Source organism: Quercus suber, unplaced genomic scaffold, assembly GCF_002906115.3.
Source record: "Quercus suber isolate HL8 unplaced genomic scaffold, Cork oak 2.0 scaffold_218, whole genome shotgun sequence".
NCBI lineage: Eukaryota > Viridiplantae > Streptophyta > Magnoliopsida > Fagales > Fagaceae > Quercus > Quercus suber.
In genome coordinates this window covers 644,262-656,214 of record NW_027069676.1, presented here as the reverse complement: position 1 = coordinate 656,214, position 11,953 = coordinate 644,262, and positions in this window count along the sequence as shown.

Genomic DNA, 11,953 nt, shown 5'->3' with positions numbered 1-11,953 from the left:
GTTTTGAGATGGATTTACAATCAAAACATCGTTTTTATATGTATAAAAGTAAAAATCTCATGAATGAAAACATAAGGTTCCATTATATGATGTATTTTTTTTATAATTCTCTCATTTGATATTCCACCTCATTTTTTGATTAGTTCTATGTATCAATCTTCTTTGAAAGGGGTATAGGTATTATTCATTTATCCTTCCATCCAAGTAAAGGTTTTAATGAATTAATTCATTTTAACCTTTTTAACTAAGTAAATGTTTTAATTTTTATTATTTATTTGTATTCAAAGATAAATAATTTTATTTAATTAGTTTTTTATATTTTCAATTATAAAAAATTTTCTAACAACTATTTAGCAATGTATATGTGTGTGTGTGTGTGTGTGTGTGTGTGTGTGTGTAAACAAAGGTGTGGACTGAAAAAATATGTGATTATTATTTAAGATTTATATCAAAAAAAAATTTATTTGGTATATAACACTCATGTTCAAATTTAGTTTTTTTTAGTAACAATTGAAACAAAAACTAGCAAAAAGCTAAAGATATAAAATGTTGTGTAATTAATTTAATCAAAGTAATTAAATAATTGTGAATTCATTCAAAAACATGTTCATATATAAATGAATTATATTAAGCACAATAATTTATGTTTCCTCTTTTTAATGTCGTGGTATAATTATCAAATATAATATAATGAATAAGTATTATACATGAATTATATTTTATATGAACTTGCAATGTACTCACATATTTCAAGAGGTATCCATTTTAGAATGGTGAAAGTATTAGTTTTACCTCTTCTTTTTCATGCTAGAGTACTACTTTTACTGATCTCATGAAAAAGGTAATGTATTACATTCAATAATACCCATCGTTGAAAGAGATAGGCACATGGTCATGATACCCATTTCTTCCAAAAATAAAATCATAATTCCTACCCCTTGTTTGTGTTTATGGTAACTTTGAGTTGCCTCAACTTGCACTTCCAAAGTTCCAAGTATATTAATAATTTGAGCTGCCACAATTTCCAAACCATGACTTATTGTAGAAAATAATAATAAACAAACAATCATCAAGAAGCTACTGAGATGACAATTTTTCCCATCTTGCCTTGACCTACTCCATTTCACTCCACCCTGTGAGAGTTTTTCTTGCCCCGCAAATTAAGGTGGTGGGCGGGGGATGGGTTTCGGCTTTTTAGCCCTACCCCATCCCCGTTCCGGCTCACTCTACTAGTGTTATAAAGACTTAATTTTTATTATTAAGTATTTAAATGCATGAATATTAAGGTTTTTTGTCTTATTTTGATTTTATCCTGTTAAACACTAATTGGGTAATATTATTCAATTCATACTCAAAATTAGTTTGATTAAAATAATAATTTTAATTTTAATTTCAATTTCAAGTATGTTTATATTAATAAAACAGGTTTTATTAAAAAAAAAATTATAATAAGTGTGCGGAAGGAGTGTGACAGATTAACACAAAGTAAAATTTTGTAGGCAAGGATGTGCAAGACAATTTACCCCACCATGCAGCACGAGACAAAGACAAAATAAGATAAAATCATACAAGGCGAAAATTCCATCATTCAACCCTGCCTACTTAAAAGGTGAGCATTCATTAAAAATTAATTATCTCCCATGAGTTTTCCACGCAAATGTTTGGGGTAGGTACCAATGTACCGTATTTTCTCTGGACAAAGCATCCAGGTATTGTGGTATTTATATTTTGATTTGTTTCTGGACAGAGAAACGAGGCCAACACCTAAAAGTTAATGCACAATGACAACTGACCTGAATGATGTCCCATTGAATTTTGGAGGGTCTCATTGAATGATATCGTATGCTCTTTTTTCTTTCTTACCTACTAACTGGTGAGTGGTGACACTGTTTTTGTAGCTTTTTCCAAAAATGGGCCAAGATTCAAGAACATACAGAAAGAAAATGAAATGAAAATTATCAGATTTTTGAACCCGAAGACAATTTTTGTATCTGTACCCTACAATGATACTTTTCCCAATAGATGGAGAGAGCACAATACTGATAAAATTAATGGGTTTTAAAATAAAAAATAAAAATAAAAATGGACATACACCCGGGAGACCGCAGCGACAAAACTCGACTTGTATTTGCAGCTTATTGCTCAAGCTGCATCCTTGCTTTTATACGCACGGTATTTCACCAGTCTACTAGTAACTACAGTTTTTTTTTTTTTTTTTTTTTTTTTTTTTTTTTTTTTTAAGTTGAGGTTGGATGAATTTAAATCATGATGGTCGGTTGAAAACATGATGACTGTCAGTTAGGTTATAAAGCTCTTCACAACTATCAAAGTATATAAATATTTTATATGTTTATATTGTTATCATATGAAGAATGACAAATACCAAACACATTTGCAAAAAGTAATAAATATTGTACACTTTTTACCAGGGACGGAATTATTCTTGGACCTGGGGGGCCACTGCACCCCCCACCCCCAGATTTTCAAAAAAAAAATTAGTATATATATAATATATTATTTTTAGCAATTTGTTTCAATTGTATATTGCACCATTAACAATATTATTGATATTTTTAAATGCTATACAAAAATTATTAGCCCAACAATAAAAATTAAGAAAATTACANAGAGGGTGATAGGAAGTCAAGATTCTTCCATTTATCTATCCTCAATCGCAGGAGAAGAAATCGTATCTCAAAAATTAAATTAAAGGATGGCTCCTGGATCAATAATAGTGCTGATATCCAAGATTACTTTGAAAGAAAATTCAATTCTCTGTATCAATCTAGTAACCCTCATATTCTTAGAGAGTTGGAGAATTTAATTGAATCCTGTATCTCTGATGAAGATAATGCTGATCTTTGCAGAATACCTTCTAGAGATGAAATTAGAAAGGTGGTTTTTGAGATGAAATCCTTAAAGGCCCCAGGCCCGGATGGCTTCCCTGCTCTTTTTTACAAACATTATTGGGGAGTTGTGGGGGATCAAGTGGTGCTTGCAACGCAAAGTTTTTTCCGTAATGGCTGGATGTTAAAAAGCTTTAATCATACATATATTTCTCTCTTTCCTAAGAGATCTGGGGCTTGCAATTTTAATCACTTCAGACCTATTGGTCTTTGTAATGTGTGCTACAAAATTATTACAAAAATTCTTGTAAATAGGCTTAGGCCTTTACTGAACAAATTAGTGGATCCAGCCCAAGTTGCCTTTGTTCCTAATAGATGGATCACAGAGAATGTGGTTCTTGCTCAAGAGATAGTTCATAGTTTCAAGCTTATGAAGAAGAAGAAAGGTTACATGGGAATAAAACTAGATTTTCAGAAGGCCTATGACAGAATGGAATGGAGTTTCTTAATGAAGGTGCTTAAAGCTTTTGGTTTTAGTGATAAGTTCTCTAATTTAATTTTTCAATGCATCTCCACTGTTCAGTATTCCTTGCTGCTAAACAGGGGAATTGGTCCATGTTTTATGCCTAGTCGTGGCCTCAAACAAGGGGATCACCTCTCTCCATACTTATTTATTCTTGGTAGTGAGGTGCTTATGAGGCTGATTAATAGAGAGGTGGATCAGAAGAATATTTCTCCAGTGAAAGTGGCCTGCAATGCGCCAGCTATTTCAAAACTTTGCTATGCAGATGATATCATTCTGTTTTGCAAAGCTAAGAATTCTGAGCTGGTCTCGCTGAAAATGTGCCTAGAAAAATATTGTTCTTGGTCTGGTCAATTAATTAGCGTGGAGAAATCAGGTGTCTTCCCCTCCAAAGGTGTTAGCTCTCAGTTTCTCAACCAAATAAAATGTTGGTGGGGTCTTAATTCTCTTCCTCAATGTTCCACCTATCTTGGTGTTCCCTTGTTTTTAACTAAAAGTAGGTCCCAAGATCTCAGGTTGGTAAAAGACAGGTTAGTGGGCAAGCTTAGTGGATGGAAAAGTAAAAATTTATCTTGGGCTAGAAGAGCAACTTTAATTAAATCAGTGGCTCAGTTCATCCCAACTTATACCATGGCTGCCTTACAATTCCCCAAGAATTTTTGTGATCAATTGGATGCGGTGGTTCGTAGGTTTTGGTGGAATCCTAAAACGGAGTCTAGTCATTTTTGGACTCCCATCTCGTGGTCCTCACTTTGTAGACCTTTGAAGGAAGGTGGTTTGGGTTTCAGGAAATCTTGGGAATTCAATCAAGCCCTTCTATCGAAGATTTCCTGGTGGTTATTGTCTGGTAAGAACTATCTTTGTGTTAAGGCTCTTAGAGCTAAATATAAGATTAGAAATAATTGGCTGTCTCATAGTTCTCAAGGCCATTCCTCTCCAATTTGGAAAAGTTTAGAAGGTGTCAAGCATCTTTTTTCTAATGCAGCTTGTATGACTGTTGGTGATGGTAATTCCATAAGAATTTGGGATGACCCTTGGATTCCAGATCTTCAGGGTTTTATTCCTAAGCCCAAGGTTGGGGTTAATTCGGATGAAATAGTGTTGGTTTCTCAACTCCTAACTTCTGATCATAATGCCTGGGACAGCCATATGCTGAAGCATTGGTTTGAGGATTCAGATATTGAATTAATTTTAAAAATCCCAGTATCATCTTGTGTTGTTGAGGATGGGTGGATTTGGACCCCTACAAACTCTGGGGAGTTGTCGGTTAAATCTGCCTATTGGTTTGGTAGGGGTTTCTCAGCTAATCAGCCACCTGCGCCTCTTTGGCGTCAACTTTGAAAATCCAATCTACATGAAAGGCTTAAAATGTTAATTTGGAGAATTGTAGTGGATTGTTGGCCTACTAAAGCCAATTTAGCCAGATGTTTGGATATTGGAGAGGCGCTTTGTCCTCTTTGCAATTCAGAAATTGAGTCCTCATTCCATCTCTTTGCTCTTTGTCCGGTGGCAAAAGCTCTATGGTTCAATAGTAAGTGGGGAGTGAGGTCTGAAGCTCTTGGGCTTTCCTCTACTTTAGAGCTTATTCACTTCCTTTTTTTCCCCCCTTTCATGTCTAACTTATCTCCTGGTCAGAAATATGAATTGTTATTGTTTGGAGTTGTTCTTTTTGATGGAGTTTGGAAGTTGAGGAATCAAGTTATCTTTGAAAATACCTCCCTAAGTATTGAGGACTTATCTTCTAGAATTGGGAGGCTTCTTGCTGAATTTCAGAATTCTAGAGCTGCTGAGCGGTTCCTGTGAGACCTACGAAGCGGCTTCTTGCTTGGTCCCCCCTTGGGAGATTCTCGTTTAAAATTAATGTGGATGTTGCTATGGGCCTTTATTTTCTTCTATTGCTGCAGTGGCGAGGGATTGGGGAAGGTTGGTCTTTGCTTGCTCTCAAAAGGTGAAAACCACCTTCCCTCTTCAAGCTGAAGCTGAAGCAGTGAGATGGGCTTTAGTGTTGGCAGCCAAATTGGAACTGTGAGTGTTTTTATAGAATCTGATTCAAAGATTTGTTGTGATGCTCTTGTCAATCCTTGCCAAACTTTCCCATGGAGGATTAGGTCTATAGTTATGGAGACGCAAGTGCTGCTTTCTGATTCTTCTCATGTTTTGTCTCTTGGGTAAATAGGTCTGCTAATATGGCTGCCCATCTTCTTGCTAAGTGGTCCTTGTCTTGTAATCTTTTTCTTTTTGATTTAGGTTGCTGCCCCCCTATTTTTGCTGCTGTTGTTGAGCGGGATTGTGGCAACTAGTGTGCTTTTGTTGTCTTCTTTCTGTGTTAATAAAGTCTTTTCCTTCATCAAAAAAAAAAAAAAAAAAAAAAGGCCGAGAAAAGTATGATAGGAGCCAAGCAGAAGAGTAGGTTTGATTGACGAAGTGACCAGGTTAGATTGAGCAAGTACAAACTTTTGTGAGATAGCTAGCGCTAGTTGAAGTCAAAGTTGAATACTATCAATTTTGATAAACTTTTAAAACAAGAAAGAGAGAGGCAGAACCAAATGGCAGGAAAATGATGGTGGCAATGATATTGCAAACAAATATGAGGCTATTGTACTAGGCTACAAGCCAATAACGTTGAAATAAATTGTGTTTGAATAAGAAACTTGTGTTTGAATTCTACTTACACAAAAATGAAACTTTCAATAGCCATTCCGCTAAAGTGAAAATCAATTCACTCTCAATTAACTTCGCTCGAGTGAAGAGTCGAGAGAAACAATTTAAGGTTTCAAAATTTTATAAAATTACACAAAATAAATGTGCTTTAATTAAGCAAGTAATGACTATTTTAACTTCTTATAACAATTTTAACAATATTTTGAAGGTTGTAATTCTTCAATTGTATCTCTTCATTGGTGTCATTTCATTGACTTTATATAATCTTTTTTCGGTTTTTTTCTGTATAATATACATATACAAGGAAATTCTGGAATTCTCTTAGAAATAATTTGTTAGAAATAATTCAGGATATCTTTCGAGTGTGAGCAAATATTGTCTTAAAGATAGTGATTTAGTGTGATATGTTTGTTGTTAACATTATTGTAGAAAATGAGTATACTATGCCTTACCCAATTAAATATCGACAGCCTCCTTTCATGTCCAAGGTCTAGAATATTTTAATCTAATTAGGGTACCATACTCTATATAAAGGTGGTATTACTCTTAGAAATTGAAACAAACACACTACTATGAGGAATAGCTTCATATCCCTATTGATATGAAAATGTAAATTAAAAGGGATGCTTGTTTTCCTTTTTCTCCTCCCTGTTAATACCCCTAGTGGCGATACTTCTTCCATGAAGGAAAGCCCTGTTGCACAAAAAATTAACCCTACTTATTAGCATATTTTGTTTCTTTTTTTCTTCTTCTTTTTTTCAAGTTATTATTGTAGTTGTGCTCTAGTCATTCTCGCGTCAAAATTTGAAACTGTCGTGTTAACTGACCTTTGGGTTTTTTTTTTTTTTTTTTTTTTTGAGACTTTGTAAAGTTGGTTACTCCTTTACCATTTGAATCGATTTTCTTTTCTTCCTTTGTTTTTTTTTTTTTTTGGAAAACAAACACACATATACACACAAGAGGAGAGGGAAATGGATATTTTTTTTCTTCCTAACCATTTAGTTTTTCAAACATTTAGAGGTTTTTTTTTTTATGAGTTCGAATTTGTAAGAATGTGGTGTGTAAAATCCATGGTTTACACCATTCAATAAAAAACTGTTTATATCGGTTTTTTACTTAAAATTTAATACATCCTACTCACATATACCAAATAACATTTTATAAATTCTCAATTAGGTTGGATTTTCAAATGTGTATTAAAATTGATTGTGTGTGATTGTACCTATTCTTTCATACGTGACATGATGATTGTGGCATATTAGGATACAACACATCCTTATATTCTTTAAAAATTTAATCTTTTTTTTTATATGATATATATATATATATTAGTTTTTGGTTTAAAGTCAACAAATAACCTACCTTAGAAAATAAAGTATTTTAAATTGAAAAAAACCATGCTCAAATCTAACCGTTATTGAAAATCCATCATATCTAACTCAAGTATTAAAAACTCGATCAAAATATGACACAACACTTTCTTGTTGACCCAAATGTTCCCAACAGAGTCTACTAAGCACATTTAGTTCAATTTCACTAATTGATACAAAAATTGACATGTGCATTAAGAATGTAAAGAACATGTAATTTAACGGTCAGATTTTCAAAATATACAGTAATATTTATTTTATTAAGTGAGTTTGTAGCTTAAGGCTTCAACCAACTTTGTAGCTAAACTTGTCCTTTTCAATGGACAAAGTTTAGCTACAAAATCGATTGTAGCCTTAGCTACAAACTCACTCAATATCTTTTTATTGGAGATGAATTTTTGACAAATCCACCATTGGATTGCATCTTCTTTTTATATCCTCCATATTTACAAAATTTCAAGAAAATTAAAAATCAATAGCTATGTCATCAATAAATTTTTAAATTGCAAGTTTTGTAATTTAAAATTATGTATAAAATATTAGATTATAGATTATATAGTAAATAATAACCGATTGACACAAAAATTGACATGTGCATTAAGAACGTAAAGAACATGTAATTTCAACGGTTAGATTTTCAAAATATACAGTAATATTTTTTTTATTAAGTGAGTTTGTAGCCTAAGGTTACAACCAATTTTGTAGCTAAACTTTGTCCTTTCAATGGGACAAAGTTTAGCTACAAAATCGATTGTAACCTTAGGCTACAAACTCACTCAATATCCTTTTATTGGAGATGAATTTTGACAAATCCACCATTGGATTGCATCTTCTTTTTATATCCTCCATGTTTGCAAAATTTTAAGAAAATTAAAAAATCAATAGCTACGTCATCAATAAATTTTAAATTGCAAGTTTTGTAATTTAAAATTATGTATAAAAATATAAGATTATAAATTATATAGTAAATGATAACCAATTGACACAAAAATTGAATGTGCATTAAGAACGTAAAGAACATGTAATTCAACGGTTAGATTCAAAATATACAGTAATATTTATTTTATTAAGTGAGTTTGTAGCCTAAAGCTGCAACCAATTTTGTAGCTAAACTTTGTTCCTTTCAATGGACAAAGTTTAGCTACAAACTCACTCAATATCCTTTTATTGGAGATGAATTTTGACAAATCCACCATTGGATTGCATCTTTCTTTTTTATATCCTCCATGTTTGCAAATTTCAAGAAAATTAAAAATCAATAGCTATGTCATCAATAAATTTTAAATTGGCAAGTTTTTGTAATTTAAAATTATGTATAAAATATAAAAATATAGATTATATAAGTTAAAATGATAAACCGATTGACACAAAAATTGACATGTGCATTAAGAACATAAAGAATATGTAATTCAACGGTTCGATTTTCAAAATATACAGTAATATTTATTTTATTAAGTGAGTTTGTAGCCTAAATCTACAAATTTTGTAGCTAAACTTTGTCCTTTCAATGGACAAAAATTTAGCTACAAAATCGATTGTAGTTTTAGGCTACAAACTCACTCAATATCCTTTTATTAGAGATGAATTTTGACAAATCCACCATTTGGATTGCATCTTCTTTATATCCTCCATGTTTGCAAAATTTCAAAGAAAATTAAAAATCAATAGCTATGTCATCAATAAATTTTTAAATTGCAAGTTTTTGTAATTTAAAATTATGTATAAAATATAAGATTATAGATTATATAGTAAATGATAACCGATTGACACAAAAATTGACATGTGCATTAAGAACGTAAAGAACATGTAATTCACGGTTAGATTTTCAAAATATACAGTAATATTTATTTTATTAAGTGAGTTTGTAACCTAAAAACTATAACCAATTTTGTAGATAAACTTTCTCCTTATAATTTCCATACTTACACATGCAAAACCTTTTCAACTTTTGAGTTCCTGAAAAGTCTAACANAATATATAAGTTTAGTAGTGGCTTTCATTAAATTGAGACGTTGTAAAGTTGCTTTCTTCTTTAACATTCAATCGATTTTTTTTTCTTCCTAATATTTTTTTAATATTATGTTTAGTAGTAGTGGGCTTTCATTGTGAGACTTTGTAAAGTTGGTTACTCCTTTACCATTGAATCGATTTTCTTTTTCTTCCTTTGTTTTTTTTTTTTTTTTGGAAACAAACACACATATACACACAAAGGAGAGGGAAATGGATATTTTTTTTCTTCCTAACCATTTAGTTTTTCAAACATTTAGAGGTTTTTTTTTTTATGAGTTCGAATTTGTAAGAATGGGTGTGTAAAATCCATGGTTTACACCATTCAATAAAAAACTGTTTATATCGGTTTTTTACTTAAAATTTAATACTCTCTACTACATATACCAAATAACATTTTATAAATTCTCAATTAGGTTGGATTTTCAAATGTGTATTAAAATTGATTGTGTGTGATTGTACCTATTCTTCATACGTGACATGATGATTGTGGCATATTAGGATACAACACATCCTTATATTCTATAAAAATTTAATCTTTTTTTTATATGTATATATATATATATATTAGTTTTTGGTTTAAAGTCAACAAATAACCTACCTTAGAAAAATAAAGTTATTTTAAATTGAAAAAAACCATGCTCAAATCTTAACCGTTATTGAAAATCCATCATATCTAACTCAAGTATTAAAAACTCGATCAAAATATGACACAACACTTTCTTGTTGACCCAAATGTTCCCAACAGAGTCTACTAAGCACATTTAGTTCAATTTCACTAATTGATACAAAATTGACATGTGCATTAAGAATGTAAAGAACATGTAATTTAACGGTCAGATTTTCAAAATATACAGTAATATTTATTTTATTAGTGAGTTTGTAGCTTAAGGCTTCAACCAACTTTGTAGCTAAACTTTGTCCTTTTCAATGGACAAAGTTTAGCTACAAAATCGATTGTAGCCTTAGGCTACAAACTCACTCAATATCTTTTTATGGAGATGAATTTTTGACAAATCCACCATTGGATTGCATCTTCTTTTTATATCTCCATATTTACAAAATTTCAAGAAAATTAAAAATCAATAGCTATGTCATCAATAAATTTTTAAATTTGCAAGTTTTGTAATTTAAAATATGTATAAAATATTAGATTATAGATTATATAGTAAATAATAACCGATTGACACAAAAATTGACATGTGCATTAAGAACGTAAAGAACATGTAATTTCAACGGTTAGATTTTCAAAATATACAGTAATATTTTTTTTATTAAGTGAGTTTGTAGCCTAAGGTTACAACCAATTTTGTAGCTAAACTTTGTCCTTTCAATGGGACAAAGTTTAGCTACAAAATCGATTGTAACCTTAGGCTACAAACTCACTCAATATCCTTTTATTGAGATGAATTTTGACAAATCCACCATTGGATTGCATCTTCTTTTTATATCCTCCATGTTTGCAAAATTTTAGAAAATTAAAAATCAATAGCTACGTCATCAATAAATTTTAAATTGCAAGTTTTGTAATTTAAAATTATGTATAAAATATAAGATTATAAATTATATAGTAAATGATAACCAATTGACACAAAAATTGACATGTGCATTAAGAACGTAAAGAACATGTAATTCAACGGTTAGATTCAAAATATACAGTAATATTTATTTTATTAAGTGATGTGCCAAAGGCAACTTTGTAGTAAACTTTGCCTCTGACAAATTAGACTCATCAATCTTTATGGAGATTGACAATCCACCATTATTGCATCTTCTATTGCATTCAAAATTAAAACTGTATGTTCATAATGCTTTGTTAATAAATATATAGTAAGTAAATGTAAACGATTAACAAATGAATGCTGAACAAATGTATTACGATAATACAGTTTTAGGGTACTAAACTACAATTTTAGCATGTCTTCAATGACAAAATTTGCCAATGATTGTAGTTTGTACTACTCACTTTTAGAGATGAATTTTGACAATCCACCATTGGATTGCATCTTCTTTATATCCTCCATGTTTGCAAATTTCAAAGAAAATTAAAAATCAATAGCTATGTCATCAATAAATTTTAAATTGCAATTTTTGTAATTAATTATTTAAAATAAAAAAAAACTTTTGAGTTCCTGAAAAGTCTAACAATATTTTATTGTTTAGCAACTAAACTGATATTAAAAACTTAAATGAATCAAGTTAATTAACTGCTTCAAAATTATTTTCTAAAAGATACATTGATATTTCTTCTTTCCAAACAATTATACACACTGACACACATCTTACTTTATGTCATATGACAAATGATTGTTTTCTTTCCTTCTAACTGTAACTTGAATTGCTAATTAATTTGATGTCGGATTTCGGTGTTTATTCTATCATGATCAACACTACCCTTCTCATCTTAATTTCTACCTCCTAAAAACACACCATATAATAGAATTTTTAAAATCTATAAAAAAAATTGTTATCAATTTTATCAAAGAGATTGCATACGTGTAATAAAATGACTATTAATATTCTATTGAGTAGATAGGATAAACACA